This window comes from Myxine glutinosa, chromosome 10 (genome assembly GCF_964187855.1).
Source record: "Myxine glutinosa chromosome 10, kmMyxGlut1.1, whole genome shotgun sequence".
Taxonomy (NCBI): domain Eukaryota; kingdom Metazoa; phylum Chordata; class Myxini; order Myxiniformes; family Myxinidae; genus Myxine; species Myxine glutinosa.
The window spans coordinates 74,346,082-74,368,536 of NC_136270.1; the positions used below are offsets into that span (position 1 = coordinate 74,346,082).

General features: G+C 43.7%; 1 protein-coding gene across 1 annotated transcript in view; it reads right to left on the bottom strand.

The window, feature by feature from the left end:
• Positions 1-10,313, bottom strand: part of LOC137434080 (uncharacterized) — a 53,198-nt gene extending 42,885 nt beyond the window's left edge. The window contains exon 1 of the mRNA XM_068126730.2: positions 10,259-10,313. The gene's annotated coding sequence lies outside the window, so the exon portion shown is untranslated. The remainder of the gene's footprint in view (positions 1-10,258) is intronic.
• Positions 10,314-22,455: the final 12,142 nt, after the last annotated feature.

Genomic DNA, 22,455 nt, shown 5'->3' on the forward strand with positions numbered 1-22,455 from the left:
GATTGGTGGTACCACCAGTCTTTAGCTCGCAGTCTTTAAAAAGGTTTAAAAAGGTGGTGGTTTAAAGGTGGTTCTTTTCTCCAATAGCATTATGGCACCTCTTTGGCGACGAGGTTAATTTCCAGAAGGTTAGAACACAAAGTCTTCAATACCATTGCTTCAAACTGCATTTGAATCCACAATCTCAGAAAGGTCCACTCAAAGGTGAGCTACCATCATTTTAGTTTGACGCCAAACCGTATCATTAGAATGTTGCCCACATTCGTATTTAATGAGCGAGTGCACCGGTAATTACCTGTTAGCGTGCGGTATTGCCTGATAATGAGCACCTCATAACAAGGACGACATAGCTTGCACCTTCAAAGTATGTGCACTTTGCAACTGTTATTGCATGCAATTACTAAGTCTTCGGCAGGCAAGGTAACCTAGATGCATGTGTACTCGCCTTTAAGCAGTCTATCTTGACAGGAAGTCTAGCGTTGCAGTCTCTTCTCAAACAATAACCCATCTTCATCTTCTTTTTCTTACTATTCTATTTTGTATCATTCAAATTTGGAGTTCTCAGATATTTGACCATATTTCGTGACACCTTTTATTATAGAGAGAACAGCTTGTTATGGACCGAGCTCCCATTTATGGAACCACCTTCCAGAGTCTGTCTGTCTCACTTTTCCCGACTTTTCCCTCGAAGTCTTCAGACAAGCCGCCATATTTTGTCATCCCCAATTATGATCCATGATCTTTTTACCCCCATTAACCTTTCCTAGCTCAACCACCTTACTTGCTAGTTTCAGTGTTTCCTCTTCCATAGATGGGAGAACAGAACAACCATCCGCTCCTCTTTTTCTGTTCGTTCATTCCCTTGATCTCTGTTCCACTGTCAGTTATACTTTGCTCTTCCATGAGCCTCGCTCCTGTAAAGAGAAAAAAAAAATGGCCGTGATTCAAATATAATTATCATGACAGCGCTAAACAGAACAATCTAAACTCGAAAATATTATTTCCCTGGACACAAATATTCTTCGGGTCCATATTATTTAATTCTAAAACCAGAAGGGTACTCGGTAGGGCGCATGCCTCCGCCAGACTGAGCAGTTTACATTTTGTATCCCACTGATGTGTCGGATCTTGAACATCCTGAACCATCTACCATATAAAACACAATGTCAGTTTGTGTGTTTGTACAGATGTCTATTATCCCCATCCGTAAGGCCAATCTTTTAACACGAATGTGTGTTCACTACGGTCTATTTTTGAGGATAAAACAAACTCGAAACACATTTTCCATAAAACAGTAATTATGTCTCTTCTATTGGAATTGTAGACGGTGGCTTCCAAACCAAGCCTCAAGGGTGGTGTACAAAAGCGTTTTTTAAAATAACAATAAATACAAGGTGAAGGAAGGTAAAATTATCTGCACATGATGTGTAACGCACGCAGATTAAACGAGTGTTCATTTAAATCTGTATGATGTCTAATAAATAAAGATATAAGCACACCTGACACTAGGCCGAGGCTTCAGACTTTGACACGCTCACGCGGTTGCACCGTCGAATAAAATGTTCCAACCCGTCATATTTGATGGGCTTCTTACTAGTGACCGAATAATTGTTCTTGTCATCTACTCAACTTTTCCTCCAAGGTTTGTTATAATCTGTCCATAACTTCTTGAAATATCGTGCTGTATATCATTTTTGGCCCGATCTCTCAATGGTAAAGAATCACTTAATAAATTTTAAAAATTTCGGAACCTGATCCGGATCTTCACCAAAATCGACGCAATTTGTCGTCGTCACTCACCCAACCAACCACCTAGTTTTGGCTGAATTGATCCATTGATCCATAACTCTTTGAGACATTGTGCTCACAGACAGGCAGACAAACAGGGGAGAAAATATAACCTTTGTCCACCTTTGGGGACAGGGTTAATTATTTAGCTTGGTTGTTCTAACGTTCGATTCATAGTATATTTGTAAAACAAATAATATGACAAAAAACGTAAGGGGCCATGGACGCAAATATTTATGCAAAATCATGGGGCAGGTAGTATGTAGTGTAAATCTATCCATGACCACAACCGAATAGAGCGTTAGTGTTGGTATATACAGTCACGTGAAAAAGTAAGTACACCCCATGTAAAGTTTTGACTTTTTCAACATATTTCAACATACAGCTATTCGATCTTCATTTCAACAATATTGATAGATAAAGGTGATATAACATAACAAATATCATGAAACATTTACATTTTGTAGTCCATTGTATAATTTAAATAAACATAGAAGCAAATTTCGCATGTGGAAAAAGTAAGGACACCCTTGGCTCTAATAGGTGGTATTGCCCCCTTTGGCAGAAACAACCTCAAGTAGGCGTTTCTTATAACTGTCTACCAGTCTCTGACATCGACTGGGAGAAATTATTGCCCACTCCTCCATGCAGAATTCTTTCAGCTGTGCGATGTTTGAGGGGTTTCTTGGATGCACAGCTCGTTTCAAATCCCCCCACAACATCTCGATGGGATTTAGATCCGGACTTTGACTTGGCCATTCCAGAATCCTCCATTTCTTTCTTTTCAGCCATTCCTTGGTGGATTTACTGGTATGTTTAGCGTCATTGTCATGTTGCAAGGTCCACCTTCGGTTGAGCTTCAACTTTCCGACAGATGGCCTCACATTATCCTCAAGCACCCTCTGGTACAATGAAGAATTAATAGTGGATTCTATGATGGTGAGCTGCCCAGGCCCTGATGCAGCAAAGCTGCCCCAAACCATAATATTTCCACCACCATGCTTTCCAGTTGGTATCAGGTTCTTGTGGTCAAATGCTGTCTTTGGTTTTCGCCAAACATGTCTTCTGGTTCTGTGGCCAAATAGCTCTACTTTTGACTCATCGGTCCAGAGCACATTGTTCCAGAAGTGCTGGTCTTTGCCTCGGTGTTCATTGGCAAACTTTAGTCTTGCCCTGATGTTCTTTCTGGACAGCAAAGGTTTCCTCCTGGCACACCTCCCATGTAGATCAAGTTTGTGCAGCCTCTTTCTCATGGTAGACTCGTGCACTTTGATATCAACAGTGGCAAGAGCTAATTGTAGGTCCCGTGATGACATTCTGGGGTTCTTAGAGACTTCTTTCAGCATCTTGCGGTCTGCTCTCGGGCTGAACTTGCTGGGGGCGGCCTGGCCTGAACAAGTTTGCAGTTGTTTGGAATCTTCTCCACTTGTAGATGATCTTCCGGACAGTCGAATGATTGATTTCAAATTGTTTGGAGATCTTTTTAAATCCCTTCCCAGACTCATAGGCATCTATAACCTTCTTTCTGAAGGCCTCAGAGAGCTCTTTTGATCTCGGCATGGTGACGCCGCACACTTCAACAACAAAGAGCAAACCAAACGAAATGTCTGAGGTTTAAATAAGACAGGTTCCTCCAAGATCCTCTCTAAAGATGTTCTAATCATTTGCACCTGAGCTGGTGCACCTGATTCTAATTTTAGGTATTTGAAGTAGTGATAAATGTAGGGGTGTACTTACTTTTTCCACATGCGATATTTGCATTTATGTTTATTTAAATTATACAATGGACTACAAAATGTAAATGTTTCATGATATTTGTTATATTATATCACCTTTATCTATCAATATTGTTGAAATGAAGATCAAATAGCTGTATGTTGAAATATGTTGAAAAAGTCAAAACTTTACATGGGTGTACTTACTTTTTCACGTGACTGTATATCTGTGAACAATATAAACAAAGGATTTTCACAACTGCAATTTGAGAAGAGTATTTTTTTTTACTGCTGTGGGAAACTAAGGGCAGCTGACGTTTCAAGCATTAGTCTTTTGACAAATAATGGTCGAAATGTCAGCTTCATCAAATTTCCCACAGCGGTAAACGAATACACTTTTATTTGACAATATCCATTGTTACCTCTGCCAGCGAAGGTGGGTGGAGGTTATGTTTTCACCCCTGTCTGTTTGTGAACAAGATATCTCAAAACATTGTGGACGGATTTGCACGAAATCTAGTGGAGAGTTTGGGTATGTGACAAGAACGAAATGATTAGATTTTGTTGAAGATCCGGATCCGGCTCTGAGATAAAAAAAAAAAGAAAAAAGGATTCTTCATCATAGAGTAATGGGGACGAAAAACGACATATAGCATGATATCTCAAAAAGGTGTGGATGATTTATGACAAAACTTGGTGGATGAGATTTTGGTTCAGGTTCGGATCCAGATCGGACCTAACAGTGGGATACAAAACATAAGCCATTCAGCCTGATGGAGGTACGATCCCTACCGAGTGCCATTCTAGTTCATCTCTGTTTCCAGAGTGTTGGTTCACTCACAACAAATCATGAACATTTCTATGATTGAGAAAAAACTCTCCATCAAAGTGGTCTTTTTATACAAGGTCTAGGGTCGTGGAAGAGCTGGGCCACAGAACAGATCAGGACACAACTAACAGAGGGAACAGCAGGAGAAAGGGGAAACGCCAACAGCAGGGAGGAGAGAGAAGGTAGACCGAGACGGACAAACAAGGGATTCAGGTAACGATTAGGGTTCGGGGAGAACACAAGGGATGGACAAGATGGACACATAAGCAAAATTTGAGAAGGGTGCGGGCGATTTAACGGGTGTAGAAAAGATCATGGATTTGGATGGGGGACCATCTATCATGAAAAACACCTGAGATGGTGGTGAACAGCCGTCTTGAAGACACGTAGGGAAGAATTGGATCGAAGAGAGTGTGGAAGATCACAGAGTCTGTAGGTTGATTTGACTCGACTTGACTAGAGCATCATATTTAGTGCACTGTTAGAGGAAGGCCTCCCTCAACATGGTCCATTCTGTTCTATCAAATTAAAATTTGATGAAATTATACTGCAACCAATTAATTTTCCAATTTCATGTCTCCATTTAATCATTTAACCAGACTCGGTGGTGTAATGATGGTCAGTGCGTCCACTCAGAGGTTGGGAGGTCAGTGGTTCCAACCCCGGCCGAGTCATACCAAAGACGTTAAAAATGGTATATGCTGTTTCCTTGCTTGGTGCATATAAAAAAGATAAACAGGAACAAAAAACCCATAGGTTGACAACAATTGCACAAGCTTTTATGGGCCAAACGGACTCCTGCATTGTAAGATAGTTATTTATTTACAAATGCTTATTCCAGGCTAGTTTGTAATTGTGGTTGTCCATTCTTCCCGCGGGCCTGGCAGGATGGCCTAGAGCTACGCACACTCGCCTCTTAGCCGCCTAGCCTTGGTTAGAATCCAGACCCAGCTATAAACTGTCATCCCGGTGTTTCACAAGCAGGGCGATTCATCAATGTGCGTACCGTCCCTCAGATGGACGTTAAGCAGGTGTCCACTCTGCCCGCATTAGTTGATGGACGTTAAAGATCCCACGGTGTCCTTCACGAAGAGTAGGTGAGCAACCTCAGGCAACTGTGGCCAAAAAATTCCAAAATTCCTGACCTAACCTCACGTACCCCCTGTCCCGAGGGAACAAAGTGCAAAAGGGTCAACCCCCAATGGGGTCGTTATGCCACTCAGCTGTTTATGCAGACCACTACGACTAATAGTAGGCTATATACTACTACTACTACTACTACTACTACTACTACCAACAACCACCAATGGTAGTAGTAGTTAGTAGTAGCAGTAGTAGCAGTAGTAATCTTGTTATGCCAAGACAGCATCTTTCCATGGCTCTTTGCGTGGTGATCAATTTAGAAGTTGTGCGTGGTGACCAAACCTTTGCTCGGTGGTCTGTTGGTTGGGGCAGGAATTTGGAACTTGGCAAGGGTGCCAAAATCCAATCGCATAGTCTTTCTAAAAGACACGTCGAATTTTGAACATCGACCAGCGGATACGCGCAAACAGGACACCCGGCTTTAAAGTCCCAGTGAAGGACGATGCACTAATGAATGCAAAGCACCAGAACACAGAATGCCAGCTTACAGTCAGGTTGGGAACCTCACCTACACCAGACAAATCAAAGGTGTGTACGCTAGCTCTGAGCCATCCGGTCAGCTGCGGTGTGTAAAAGGAGATAAAGAAATATGAGAAAAGGGGGTCGAGTGGGGAGGAAGGCAATTGTCCCTGCCACTCCGGAAGAATTTCAAATTCCAACCTAAACCTACAAGGGGTACTACAATTAGAGGCACAGCCGCGGCCCCAGAGATAATACGACCAGCAACCACATGAGGCACATGAATGAATGAATGAGTGGAGAGAAAAGACATGTGACGTGAGAGGAGATTAGAGTAGCGAAGACAATGTATGAGACATAAAGGAATACGGTTGGAGATCAAAATTCCAGTATTTTGGTTTCTGATGTCATAATATATGGCGTCGCCGGAGAAATGAAGTGTACTGTTGGCACACACTATGGTGAACACTATAATTATAATAAAAACACACAATGGTGACATTTCTTGGTAGAATGAAAGTCAGTCATCCATCTTTCTTTTTTAGTGCCACTGAAATGAAGACGTTTTCGACTCAAACAAAACTCATTGCCCAGCAATTATTATTTACCTTTACTGTTTACCTGTACGTAGAGCACGTGGTTCGACATTGTCAATTATACAGCATGACAGTGCCAATGCAAGTCAAACAAGAAAAAGAGCAATCAGAGATTGCAAACCCTTGCCAGGATGTATTTTCAGTGGTTTTTAAGGCTTTTGCGTTAAAACAAATATGGCGGCCTAACCACGTGACGGATGACGTCATCATTATATTTTTTTCTAAACTAAATTGTTCCTAGATTATGCTCAAGAAATTTTATCTTGATCAGATGAAATTTTGTACTTCTCGAATTATGACGTCATAATGGAGGCACCTATGACATCATCATTAACATATTTTATTCCCGATGGAGAGTTCTTTACAATGAGCCATGTCTCAATTTTTTTCTATTCAGCGCTTTCCGAGATAGAGGTGCAAAGTTTTGCGATTTTCCAAGATGGCGGCCGAACCACGTGACCTATGACGTCATAATTATCATAAAAAAATTATGCAGGTAGAGTTGCATCTGTGGTGAAAATTTCCTGTCAATCGGACCAATGGTTGCAGAGAAAATCATATTTATTCTGTGCGGACAAACACAGACAAACGGACTCAAATGCAATGCTCTCTCCTCTGGCGAGGGTAATCATGAGAATGAAGAACATCTTGATTGTGAAGGCCGGTGTTTACCTGCTGACTGCACACCGTTAACTCTTCTTTTGCTCCGATGAAGGGTTAATGCCCGAAATGTCAGTTTCTCCTCGTTTCCTACGGTGGTTTAGCGAACCTCAATCAACGTTCTGTTGATTCCATCATTTGTTCCATACGATGGTAAACTTTGGCATTCCCTGATTAGCATATATTATCCCGAATCCTGCTGTCACTGAACAACCACTTTCCTTGTTACCTTGAGCTCACCACACCGGCTGCAACCCGTGAGCGTCATAGACAGGACAATTCACGCAATAAGCAGCAGCCTTTTCAACACAATGCGATCTGGCAGTTTCCTCATGAATTAGTTCCTGTACATCAGGGACATATGCCAGTTCATCCCTATCCTTTGTGCAAATGCTGGAATGGTGAAAGAATTTGGACTTCTGATGGTATACATGTGTGGCTCTGAAAAACCTAACATACTTCTAGGCCTTTTCCTTTCAATTAATTATCAGGCTCGGCATGGGATTATTTAAAATAAAAAAAATTGTATACAAAGTCGAGGCTCATGTAAAAGCTAACACATAAAACACAAAAACAGAAACAGAAACACACATAAAACAAATAATAAGGGAGCGGGAGACAAGAGGGGGAGAGAGAGGGAAGCACACAAGCACAACAACAGTAGAGAACAGGGACATCGGGAGATCTGTGGAAGAGAGAGGGCTGGTGCACGGTAAACGGGATAAACAAGATGGACACCACAAGGACTTCCAGGAAAGAAAACAGAATTTGAAAAAGGTGGATTTGTGGTGTATTAATGGGGGTAGAAAAGATCAAGGTTTTGGATGGGGGAAGATAAGAGATGGTGGTGAACAGCTGTTTTGAAGACCTGGAGGGACGAGTGGGATTGAAGCGAGGGGGTTTGTTCCAGAGGTGGGAGAAAAGAGGAATGAAAGAGTGAAGGTGAGCAGAGTCTTGATTTTGGCAGTTTCACCAGAAGAGGGTTGCTGGCAGACCTTGTGCGTCTTTCAGGAATATTTGGGGGACAGAGCACAGAGAGAGCTGGGGGAGCAAGGCCGGGAGAGGATTCGGTGGAAGACAGAAAGTCCACCTACCTGCCTGCGGTGAGTGAGTGAAAGGACCTCAGAATCAGCTTCATCGCGCGAGATTCCAATGATTCTGAAAGCTTTGGATTCAACAGCGTGATGCCGAGCTCAGTGTGAGACAGGAGCACCAGCCCAGAGGGGTGAGCAGTATTCCATCAAGCTGCGGATGAAAGCTTTGTATGTGGTGAGGAGCTCAGGTGTGCCAAGGAATGACTACGAACGATGGAGGACGCCCAGTCGGCCACTGGCTTTGGAGGCCAGCTTGGAAATGTGGTTTTCCCTGGAAAGATCATGGCAGATAGTGACACCCAAAAGCTTGAGTGACAGAACTTCTTCGAGAGGATTGTTGAGAAAGTAGATGGGAGGGTTGTCCAGTCGATCTTTTCGGAGAGACATTGTGAGAGTGTGGGATTTGTCAGGATTGAAAGACATGTTCCACTTGTTTGAATAGTTTGTGATTTTGTCCAGGTCTGCAGAGAGTGAAGAGGCTGCCGCCTGCCGATCTAAGGGTTGAGATATGGAGCAGCAGGAGGTGGAGGCATCAACAAAAAGATAGAGAGGATTTTCCTAAAAAAAGCAAAAAGATAGAGAGTCAGAGAGATCATTAATGAAGTCCAGAAAAATCACAGGGCCCAGAACACTGCATTGAGGAATTTCAGCCTGAACAGGAAGGGGGAGATGAGAGAATTCCATTCAGGGCCACAAGTTGACTACGGCTAGAGAGGAAGTCCGCAAGTCATGAGTGGAGATTTCCATGGATACCATAGGAGGAGAGTTTGGTGAGCAGAGCGGGGTGCCAGAACGTATCGAAGGCACGTGATATGTCAAGGGAGACGGCTCTGATTTCCTGCTTGGCATTGAGGACCTCCATCCATTGTTGAGACAGCAGAAGCAGCATGTCCAGAGTAGAGTGACCTGGTGATGGTGGAAATGATGGATTTAATGTACTTGTTTGGAATGGAATTTCCTTTCGATTATTTGGGGGACGATGGATCTAAGCATCACCCAGAGAAATTGGACAACAACCGTGTTGTATGCCCAGCCAACTTAATACAGAGTTTAACCTCCTTCATATTGTTATATTTGTGATAATTAAAAGGGGATGTGGGTCAGGGGTTCTTTCACCAAGTGGTGGCCTCGTATGTTGTATTCTTCGTCTCTGTAGCAGCGACACGTTACAAAATACAGTCAAACCCCTTTTGTGGCTACAGTGCAGCTACTGAAGATGGTCACGTGGTGTTTTAATACCACAATCATTTCAAAAGTATCGAAGCCGTCTGGACTGTGGCGCTTACTTCGTGTGAAAGGTCAATTAATGTCCGAAAAAAATCCATAATTTCGTGTAACCAACACTCCAGGGGAGCACTTATGATAAAGTTACACCTTAACCTTAACGATGTGCATTTATCACCGATTTCACACAAAGGGAAGGTGACCATGAATCGGCTGGGTTAAGGTGCGTGACAAGGCAGGTGCACGGACAGGTGAGCTTGCCTTGGCTGGGTCAGGTGTTACAATTCATTCATTCTCCCGGTGGGTTAAACCGCGCAGGGCTTCGCGAATCGACAAACGGACATTGATCCCTTGTTACTTATTCCTCGTGTGTCATTCCGAGGATCGGAGTTTCATAGCCGAAGGGGACCCCCCAAACCTCTCCCGGGAGACGGGACCCCCTCTTCCCTGGTAGCCCGTCTGGCGAGTCGGCGTCCCCAGCTCAGCCTTTTGTCCTGCCAAGCGGATCCCCGCGGGACGGGCGTCCTCGACTGATGTTCGCTGTGCGAAGTGGGATATGTTCGTGGGAACAACGTGATGACGACGTGGATGGAGGATCCGTATGGACACCACGAGCCCGCTTTCCATTTCGCATTTTACAACCCATAAGATAAATTAAGAAACATCATTAATGCACATCGACAGACGCACGTCCCGGTCCCGGAGGGCGCAGCCATTTGTTGCAAGTGCAAGCGGGTTCAGCAAACTCACCTGCTGCAGCCAGTGCCTCTTTCCGCCCGCTCCTGGGACAGCTTTCGGCTCCGACTCCGAGTCCGAGATCCCCGCTTTGCCCAGCCACGCCCAAGCAACGACCAGCCACGCCCACGCACCGATCAGCCACGCCCACGCACCGATCAATCACGCCCTCAGCTTTTTATTTAATTACCAAGTCCTTTTTGTCCCCCGTCGCACCGCGGAGCGAAAGGGGGACTATGGTTTTCCCCTCCGTCCGTGTGTGCGTGTGTGTGTGCGTGTGTGTGTGCGTGCGTTGAACCTTGTGAGCGGAATATCTTGAAAAATAAGCGAAGTACCAACTTCTAATCTGGTGTGTGGGTGTATCTACGCATAAGGAAGAACGCTATTGAAAATTGGGTCGCCACGTCAAAATCCAAGATGGCCGCCGCCATGTATGTCTGAACCTTGTGAGCGGAATATCTTGAAAAATAAACCAACTACTCACTTCTAATCTGGTGCGCGACTGTATCTTGGCATAAGGAAGAACATGCATTTTAAGGCCATTTTCCCTGCTAGAGCGGGGGTTAGCCTTGCGGTCCCCATGACAATCTTCTCCATTTTGCCCTATTTTCTGCATCTCTCCTTGTTAACCCCCTCGCCCGCATTTCTTCTTCCAACATCTTTAGCCAAGTCTTTATCGGTCTTCCCCGTCCTCTACTTCCTTCTACATTCATTTCCATCACTCTTCTCAACCAGTCACTTTCATCCTTCCTCAACACATGACCAAACCATCTCAACCTGTTCCTCTTCACAGCATCAATCACAGGCTCCATTCCCATCATCTTTCACAATTCATCATTTGTCTTCCTCTCTCTCAACGATACTCTGCACATCCACCGAACTATTCACATTTCCACCCTTTCCAGCCTTCGTTGCTGCTCTACGTTCATTACCCATGGCATAAGGAAGAACGCTTTTGAAAATTGGGTCGCCACGTCAAAATCCAAGATGGCCACCACTATATATGTCTGAACCTTGTGAGTGGAATATCTTGAAAAATAAACGAACTACTAACTTCTAATCTGGTGTGTGGGTGTGTCTCCAACCCACTCGCAAATATTATCGACTCTTCCATGTTTCATGCGTCTTCCACTTTGTCAACTCACATCACTTCACCGACGGGGGACTGAGGCGTAACGCTTGTATATTTTGTGTTTTAGAAAAGCAAACATCAATTTGTCTCGTTAATCTTTGCCGCTTTTTATTGTTTCTCCATCTTATGTTTATATGATCATTCCGAGGTCGGCACGACACAATTGTGAAAGAAATGACAACTTTTGTTTGAGTCGGTTGTTTTTGAAGGTGCCCAAACTACTGCTGGGAGATGGATGGCAAACCGCCCAACATGAGCCTTGGCAAGAAATTGCTTCGGCAGAACCAACGGTCTGTGACAGCAGAGTATGGTAAATCGCATTAAATACATCAATCCATTATTATCACGTGATCGATGTTTAAAAACACAGAATACCGGTACATCATTCTGTACAGTACCTAACATTTCGTCAGGCTGCGGGTTCCATGTGGTTGGGTCGATATCTAAATGGGAACAACAAATTACAACTTCATTCTTTTTTCATTTACAGGCCTACACACGATGGCACAGAGATACCTTCTCGTGGGTGGCTGTTACATTTGTGACGTCATACAGGTGTTCGACGGGGTCATTACAGGTCATATTTACATATCATTATGTCGATTTTAATATCAGTTTGTCCACAATACACGGAAGATATCCCGCGATGAAGCTATCTCTGAGGGCCTTTCACTCACTCACCGCAGGCAGGTAGGTGCTTTCTGTCTTCTACCGACTCCTCTCCGGCCTTGCTCCCCCAGCTCTCTGTCCCCCAAATATTCCTACAGGTCGCACAAGATCTGCCAGCAACCCTCTGATGGTTAAACTGCCGAAATCTCGGCTCTCTGCTCACCTTCACTCTTTCATTCCTCTTTTCTCCCGCCTCTGGAACAAACTCCCACACTCCCTTCAATCCCTCTCCTCCCTCCAGGTCTTTAAAACAGCTGTTCACCACCATCTCTTATCTTCCCCCATCCAAAACCTTGATCTTTTCTACCCCCACTAATTCACCCCAGATCCACCTTGTTTGAAATTCCAACTTCTTTCCTGGAAATCCTGGCAGTGTCCATCTGTTTATAACTCTCCCACCCCCCCCCCCCTTCACATGCCTCCCCCCCAAAGCCCTCTCCCTCCCACAGATCTCTCGATGTCTCCATGTCTCTCGGTCCCTGCTCTCAAATGTTGTGTTTGTGTCCTTCCCCCTCTCTCCCCATCTTGTCTACCGCTCCCGATGTTATTTGTTTTATGTGTCTGTTTGTCTTTCTGTGTGATTAATGTTCGCTCTTTCACGAGCCTCGATCTTGTAAAAAAAAAAAAAAAAAAAAAAAAAGACTTGGTTTTGACAACACACGCAAGTCCTCTCCATGTTGTGGGTTCTGATCCAGCTGAAGGTGGTACTGAGCAGGATGGATTCCCAGGAAGGCAAGTTCGTTTAGAACTGCCATTTCACTAGCAGATTGGTGGTGAAAACCCAGCCTGCTCATGAACGACATTCAAACTAGGGATAAGCTTACTGTCCCACCAAACTGGTCTACAAGTGATGGAGCCTGGAGGTCATTCTTGCCTTCATGAGGTGTGACCTTCACCTGCATGCTCCTTACCCTTCACATGCACTTTCTAATTCAAAAGAGCAACATCACCCACAATGCCCGGAAGCATGCAGTTCATTGTTTAGAGTGACGTCTGTTGCCATGAAGATGTAACGATCAACCCCTTTTGTGAGTATTTGAACGGAACAAATGTAAGTTTCCGCAGTAATTGCAGAATAAATACATTCGGTCACATCACATTTCATGCAAGGGGCTTGTGTGTATTTGTGGACACACAAGCTTCCTTGTCAGAGATGTACCAAAATCGACAAAATTAGTTTACCTATTCTACTTAACATATTCTCTGATGGACTGCTGACCTACTCGACAATATAATGATGACGCTATGGAGCGCCAGGATGACGTCACAAATGTAACAGACTCGCCAAATAAAGGTATCTCGGTGCCATCGCGTCTGCAAATAAATATATATATATATTTTAGGAAGTTGTCGTAAATTGCTTTTCCCATTTAATATCCAAGAACCAACATTTGTTATGGAGGAAGCGCCTGAAATTTGTATCCTTTGTGCAGAATGCACTGTCCGCGAAGATTGGCAGACTTTTACACAAAGGAGATCTTGAGCTGGCAAGACAGGTCTTGAGAGACCTTGAGTTTTACACAAAGGAGATCTTGAGCTGGCAAGACATATCATGAGAGATCTTGAGTTTTACACAAAGGAGATCTTGAGCTGGCAAGACAGATCGTGAGAGATCTTGAGTCTTACACAAAGGAGATCTTGAACTGGCAAGACAGATCTTGAGCGAGCTTGAGTTTTACACAAAGGAGATCTTGAGTTTTACACAAAGGAGATCTTGAGTTGGTAAGACAGCTTAGAGGTGCGCGCACTCGCCTTTCAGCTGTCTAGTCTGGGTTTGAGTCCTGACCCATCTATCAACTGTCATCCTTGACTCCTGGTGTTTCACATACAGGGTGATACATCAATGTGTGCACCATCCATCAGAAGGACGGCAAGTTGCAGGACACATCTGCCAGCAAGTTGTTGATGGACATTAAATATCCTGTTGCGTCTTTTTTGAAGAGAAGTGAAGTTATTGCCAGAACCCTGGACAAAATTACAAATTCCTGCCGCAGATGAGTGGAAGGCCTGACCAGCCATTTCAAGAAAGACTAGGACCCAGAACCGTCCACCCCTCCAGCTGACTGCTTAAGGTGGGTATGATTGGGGCTGTTAAAGAACATTCCCCAAAAAGGAGATATCTCAACCCTCATGTGGAACAAAGCAAAATAATATGATAGTAAGGGCATTTTATGAGATATTTCACAAATCTGTTAACTAAATTGTTACCAAAAACTTTCTTCACCAATATGTTTGTAAAGGTGTGTAATAACATGTGTTAAAATGTTGAAGTTCAACTCCCGTGGGAAACCCAGAAAAAAAGCTGTTGAATTCGGGTACCGAAAAATTATTTTCGAGAATTTTTATTTTTTTTAATCGGCCCTTAAGTAACTTATGAGGGGTCAAATAAGGGTTTTTCATGATTCTGAGTTGATTGTTAACATTTATATTTTCACTTTTACATTTACACACAAAGTAGCTTTTATTTCACATACATATATAATACTCAAGAGTTATTTCTCATTCACAATGTCAGAAGTTTCAACAGTCATTGTCTATGTCTTCTTCAGACTCAACAACATCATGACTGCAGTTTCTGCATGTAATGCCATTACAGACTCCACAAGCCAAGATGCACGTGACCCCATTCTTCTTGCAGCTGCATTGCCGGTTTCTTAGCTTTGTCGAGTGCCTTCAACTTCACCCGGGGGAAAGCTGCTGTTGTCTGTGGATCTGGCAAAGGTGGTGCCGGAGAGGTGACTTCGATCCAACCCATTGAGTGAAATGGAGTGTTTCCGTGAATAGAGACAATGTTTAAATCTATATTGTCTCCAACAAACTGAGTGACTGCATTGTTTGTTTCCCCAACCTCCATAAAGACCACCTGATCATTACTTGACAATTCACTTTCACTGGCTGGCACTTTGGCTGTCATCACTGATTGATCCTCAAGCGCAGCATCAACCGCAACCTCATCATTGATCTGTTCATCGGTTTCCTCCACAATGGTGTCAAGAGTGCCAGAAGTATCTGGAACATCATCTCCACTCCTACTATTAAGGAAGCAGTATTTGTAGTTTTGTGTCTCCGTGTAAGACTCAGTGTATCCCAGCCGGTGGAACTTGTTGAGCATCCATTTTGACCCAAATCTATGATCAAGTTGTATGGCAAGCCCCATTTGGTGTGGCAATACTCCAGACCGAGGTCGACAGGCCTTAATAAAATTCTGCCCCCAAACGGCAACTCTTTCGTCTGTCTTGACAATCGGTCTCAAGAACATCTGAAGGCTTGCAGGAACAAGTGTCAGCTGACTATCGATGTCAGTCATACTGTGTGTGGTGGGGTATGACTTTGGACCTAAATCAATCAAGGCAATATCATCGGATATGAACTTGAGTGCCGTCTTTATGATCCGAGTCTTCTCATCTCCATGGTCAAGATTAGCATGATGCTCTCGCAGAATATTGTCGGTGCCATCTTTGAGACAGAGTACATCTGCCCTTCTTTCCTGTGTTGTGAAATACAAGGTGTCTTCGTATTTCTCTAGAAGTTTTATCTTTAGCCAATGCTTTGAATAAGAAAGGCTCTTCTCTGGTGACTGATCAAACTCCTGCAGCTTTTCATGGACTTGGTCCATGTTCATTACCCCATGCTCTAATTCTGAGTCTAACCATTCGCAGAATTCAATAAAAACTGCCTCTCGCTCCTCACCAATACTCCTCTGTCCTCTCTTCCTTTTTCCTTCCTCATCAGTCTTGGACAAACTGTCACCTCTCGCAAACATAAGTTTGCATCGCAAATGGTACAGTGTTTCTTCTGCTACCAAGTCGTTGATCCCTTCCAGGCGTCCAGTGACTTCAGTGCCCCAGTCATCCCCGCGACTCCGTGCTGTCTTCAGCAAGCTTGCCTTCAGTGTATCTGCAGTCAAATTATCTGGCACTCTGTATTTCTTTCTAGCTTGTGCTGGATTATTTTTGTAGAGCTGGGCTGGTTGGTTGCAAAGAATGCATACATCCTTATACAGGAGGTCAACTGACTGTGATCTTCTAGAACTGCAGCCAGTTGATGAACTGAACTCACAAGTAGTGCGTCTTCTCTTCAACTTTGATGACTCTTTCTCTGCCTTTGATGCTTGAGCTGACTTCTTGGTGGTTGCAACAAAGTTGTTGTACAGATCATTTTTACACTTCTGGTGGTACCTCAGTTTTCCTTCCTTTTGAGCCTCCTTCATACGTTCCACAACAGTAACATTTTCGACAGTTTCTGCTTGTTTCAATAAAGTTGAGTATCCCTTTGGAGTTGCCTGTATGAGCCTTTCAGCTGGTGTATCCGAGCGTGCACAGATGAAGCAATTGAGCACAGGTGGAGTAACGTCTTCATCCATATTGCTAGACTCCATGTCCTGCAAAGTAGAAAATGAGATATACCGTATTTAGAAATTATTTTTCCACAAAGGAGTGTCTGTGGTGAAATATAAATGTTAACAATCAACTCAGAATCATGAAAAACCCTTATTTGACCCCTCATAAGTTACTTAAGGGCCGATTAAAAAAAATAAAAATTCTCGAAAATAATTTTTCGGTACCCGAATTCAACAGCTTTTTTTCTGGGTTTCCCACGGGAGTTGACCTTCAACATTTTAACACATGTTATTACACACCTTTACAAACATATTGGTGAAGAAACTTTTTGGTAACAATTTAGTTAACAGATTTTCATATGTTTCCCTTACTATGAGACCTCAATAATTTTTTTTATAACTTAAAGAAATCAATCAACTCCAAACAGACATCTCTCAACGTTTTTGAAGTTGTCAGCAGTTGATCTCTCATCTTAAAACCATCGACCCCCTCACCGCCAGTTTGTCTCCTCTCACAAAGCAAATCCTCGCTAAGCTCTGGCATTCCATGGCCTTTATGCAGCCTTTCTTTGTTTGTTTTCCTCACAAAAGGTTCAACTGAGATTGTTGAGAATAAATGCTGTGCTGCTGCATTGGCCTTTAAAGCCGAAATTTGATAAGACAAGCTATTCCTGGGTATTTCTTTTTAAATGGAAGAAAGCTGAGACTTTTACTCGATTTCACCCTACTAACAACGGAACCAACTTGAATCGTTCCGTCCCATAAATGTTGTAAAAGTTCACCTTCTGTCTACGAGAAGTGAGCATAGGGAAGACAACACGAGAACATTTATCGATCCAGCATTGGATCTTTAATATTATCACTGAAAGGGTGATAAAATAAAGATTCAATGGAAACGGGAACAGGATGGGAGGCTCCTTGCCAGTTTAGGAAAGGCCGATTCAACTGGGTAAAAAATATATACAAGACTCATCAGTTTTGGACTGTTTCATCAGCAAGGAATATTTTATAGAATCAGCAAGGAATATTTTATATTCATGCTCCCAGTTGCAAAAGGTTACTTAGTGGGAGTAATTGGTCACAGCTGCCTTCATGAGTGCGAGAGACTGGGCATCGAGCCTGGAAGGCTTAAAATAGGTGCCATCGGCAGGTTGTCATGGAGTAAGTCAGCATGAGACGAGGTCTGCTCCATCCTGTTTGTTGCAAAAATCGGTGGAGCTCTTTTATGTAGGAGCTGCGATGCCCGATGGGAAAACCATTCTTTTCATTTTCAAAATGATTCAATTAGGAACTCAATTTCCACAAGGAACATTTTTAATGAGAACGGCACTCAGTAACCCCCTTCGGAACTAAGTAGAACGGAGCTAAGTAACGGTGAAGAAGTAATGGTGAAGAACATCTTTAAAATTATCTAGTATCCGGATCTTCACCAAAATCTAAACAATTTGGCAATGTCACACCACCAATCTGTCCAGCAAATTTAGTCAGAATCCCTGCATAACCTTTTGAGACATCCTGCTCAAACAGACAGACAGACAAGGGTGAAAACATAACCTCGAGCAGTGCTGTCGTCTTCAAAGCTGTCCAAATCTGCCATGCACATAGAGCCACATTGAGACATTTTCTAGGAAAAGAGTCTGGATCCATTGTCAGCAGGAAATCAAACGTAAAACAAGTTACTTTTTGTGGCCCATTCAACATCAGTGGGTAAAATTTCATGTAGCATGCTATTTCTTTTGTTAATTTTCTTTCTTACTTTTACATGATCTAAGGCTCAAAATGGAGCTGCCACACACACACACACACACACACACACACACACACACACACACACACACACACACACACACACACACACACACACACACACACACACACACACACACACACACACACACATATATACACAAAGAATTAAGTTAAGCACCCCCCCCCGTTTTTTTACAACCTCGCACATTACAAGTTTGTTGTCGTCAAAACAGTGTAATATACCCATGATATTGCTATATTTTCTGGAGAAGTGATATTATGGTCACATAAAAACATAACAATCATGCCGTTTTCAATATTTTATTCTGAATAATTTAAGGTGAAATTTTTTGGGAATTTTAGGCATATTTTCACCTCAATTTAAGTATGGAGCTATAGGTCCATCACGGACAGTGTGGATGACGTTTATGTTTTCTAACGTACAGTCATTGTTCTGAGAAGACCTCTAGCGATCTTTGCGTCAATAACGTGTGTAGGACCCACGTGATCGGATCACTGACTCAACCAATCACTTTTTTTCACTTTGATCACTCAATTTCATCAATGGATAATTGCTAATGTCATACCAATCATTATTTGATCTCACATACCTTAGAATATATGCCAATGTATACATATACACAAAGAATATATATTAGGGGGTGCTTACCTTAATTCGTTGTGTAGGGGTGCTTAACTTAATTCTTTGTGTATATATATATATATATATATATATATATATATATATATATATATATATATATATATAGATATATATATCTATATATATAAAGTAGAGTTGGCCTCTGTGTCTGTATCCTGATCTATCTACGATCTCTAAGATCTCGAGAACCCGTGGACGGATTTGCGAGCGGAAAGTACTGTTCGACTCGGGATGGTCCCAGGAATGTCACGGAGACATAAACATTTAAAAAATTTCGGGTTTTAAAATTAGCGTATTATTAGCACTAGCAGAAGAGAGAGGGATTCGAAGGGAGGGAGCGCAGCGCTTCTAGCGCTTCTGACTACAGCACACCTTAAAATTAAAAAAACTTCGGGTTTTAAAATTAGTGTGTTACGCGTAATTAGCGCTAGCAGAAGAGGGAGGGAATCTAAGGGAGGGAGCGCAGTGCTCCCTCCAGCGCTTCTGTTAGCGTAATTAGCGTATTTCGGAACGTTAATTTTTCAACTTCATTATTCGGAATCAGTACGTCCCAGAGAACCTTCGTAACGTTAATTTTTCAACTTCATCCGATTGACATGGGACCAACGGCATGTGACAAAGAGTGAAACATACAGGCTACATTTATTTGACGACAATGAGTTCCGACTTCCGACCTCGGTGGGATGACAGGCTGAGTCAACCCCCCTGGTGTGAAGGGGGAGGAAGAGGGGAGGGGGAAGAGAAGGGGAGGGAACGAGGGGGAAGGGGATGGGAGGGGGGGAAGGGGATGGGAGGGGGGAGGGGGAGGGGGAAGGGGGAGGGGGAGGGGGAAGGGGGAGAGGGGAGGGGAGGGGGGGGAGGGAAAGGGGGGGGAGGGGGGAGGGGAGGGGCCCTTCTTCCCCTGGGCACCCCCGCACCCTTCCCTCCCCCCCTTCCCCTCCCCCCTCCCCCCCCTTCCCCCTCCCCCCCCATTCCCCTCCCCTCCTCTTCCCCCTCCCCTCCTCCTCCCCCGCTTCCCCCTCCCCCCTCCCCCCCCGTTCCCTCCCCTCCTCTTCCCCCTCCCCTCCTCCTCCCACTCCCGTGCAAAGCCGGGTACCTCTGCTAGTATATATATATATATATATATATATATATATATATATATATATATATATATATATATATATATATCTCTATATATAAAGGAGGAGTGTCTGTGTGTGTGTGTGTGTGTGTGTGTGTGTATATGTGTGTCTGTCTGGATGTCCGCTTATAACTCAAGAACTACACATCGGAGAAAAGTTTTAGACACAGATTCGGAATCAGCATAAAGTCCTGGTGGTTATAGGCTACGTTTCATTTTAATATCAATGGTTTAAAAAAACCGCGCCACCTGCAATTCCATGTGTGGTTTGTGGCGGCGCTAGACGTTCGGGGTGTATTGCAATGGTTTGTCGGGTTTGGCTGTGGGTCCAGAACAGCTCCCATTTCCTCATGTTCTTGCACTTTTATTTTGATTCTTCTGTTACAACGCCTTCCTTATGTACCTTATATCCCCCCCGACGAGGCCTCTACATAATTTCATGCGGCAGAATTTCGTGCATTTTGAGTGAAAGAAGTGAGACGAAGTTGTAGGAGGAAGAAGAGGCACGGCCATTGTGGAGGGCCTCGATCGTGAGTGGAAATGGCGGGAATTGCGTTTGTATCGCAAAGTAAAGGATCTGCATTCATTTCTGAACTTGCATTGGTGGATTGTTATACATCTGCATTATTTTTCAAAAAAAAACTTTATGTTGAACTTTAAGGCTCCAAGCACTGACTATATATATAGCCCTCATTCAGGTAAAAATAAAAGTAAAAATCCTGCTATCGCTTGCCAAGCTAGCCGTTCCCCCCCCCTCCTCCTCCCCCTCCCTCCTCTCCCTCCTCTCCCTCCCTCCTCTTCTCCCCTCCCCCCTCTTCTCTCCTCCCCACCCTCTTCTCTCCTCCCCTCCCCGTTCACCTCCCCTCTCCTCCCCCCCCCGTTCCCCTCTCCTCCCCTTCCTCCTCCCCCCCTTCCCCTGCCCAGCAATGCCGGGTACTTCCCATGGCCAGCTGTACGTGGGCTGCTCGAGGGTTGGAAAACCAAGCAATCTTTATGTCTTGGCACCAAGTAAGAAAACCAGAAATGTTGTATACCAAGAGGTTTTGAGAAATTGAAAATTGACAAAACACCATGTAGGAAATGTACTGTGATATTGCTATACATGTTCTTTTCATCATATATTTGTATTATTCTTATTCAACCCGGGCGAAGCCGGGTACCTCAGCTAGTATATATATAAACAGATGGATACACGAGATACAACATCCGACTGTGATGAGATAAACACTGCCACTGAGATTGAGGAAGTGACGTCACTATCTGGGGCACTTCCTGGGTACCAATGGTGCCACCTTTCTCATCGCACTCAGTGGGCATTTCTTAAGAAGTTTTCTCCTCCCCATGGATGCCAATCTTTGGGGATTGTCCATTTTCTTAGGCTTTTAAATGCTGAAGGTCAAGAAAGGAAGCAGCATGTACGATTTTTATCTCACCTGGAACGAAGTTCAGGGGAGCTTATGCGATGGCGCGTCATCCGTCCGTCCATAAACACTTGCAACTTTTCCAAAACCGCTGAAGGGATTGTGACCAAACTTGGCACAAATGATATTTGTTGTGACGAAAGTTTGTTCACGGCATTAAAAAAATAATAAAATAAAATAAATAAAATCGGGATGTAAGGGGGTCGACCGGGGATCAAAGTGGATCCAGGTTTGACACACCAAAATAGGAATTAGCTTTTTCCTCTGAAACTACACACACCATTTCGATGAAACATGACCACAACCTTCACCACCTGTGCTGTACCATAGTTTGTTCATGGAATAAATAAATAAAAATCTGTCCCTTTGCGGGTCTATGGTGGGGTTTCCCCCCAAAATAGGTATTTGCTTTCTTCTCAGAAACTACACACGCAATTTCGATGAAACTTAACCACACCTTCAACACCCGTTATGTACCAATGTTTGTTGAAGGCATTTGAAAAATTTGGGTCTGAGGAGGTACATGGGGTTGGGGTAGGGGAAGGAGGGACTTGCCCTTCAAAATAGCTATTTTTTTTGTTTGTTTAATGTCTTATGATTACGTTAGTATTGTCGCGGCGAATGCCCTCGGTTAATACCGTGGGATCGTGGATGGCCAAACGAACTTTAATGGAGGCGTTTATTCAATGACGGATTTGACTAGGCAGCAGGGGAGGAAGAAGGAAGAGGAAGAAGCGTGAAAGCTCTTACCTGTAGCGATCTCACCGGCAGCTCCGATCCTGTAGGGAATGAACTCAAACGAACACGGGGGTAAAATGTACAAAAATAAACAGGTTTATTTTACGGAACCCGATTACAAAGAAACGCGACGGAAGAACTAATTCTAAATTGGGACGTCCCCAACAGATTTCAAATACAGAGACAAAGGGAGAATGAATAAAATTAATGTCCCGTCGTGTATTTGTGAATGCGAGCTTATCTGTCTGGCATAAAGCAAGCTCCAACGCAGGCCCCCGCTCGTCGTTTGTTCACCAACGCAAGGCAGAGAATGGACGGCGTTCCTTCTCTCCACCATCTTTCAAACTGCTCGTTCCTCCACCAGGTCCGAAGCAAGG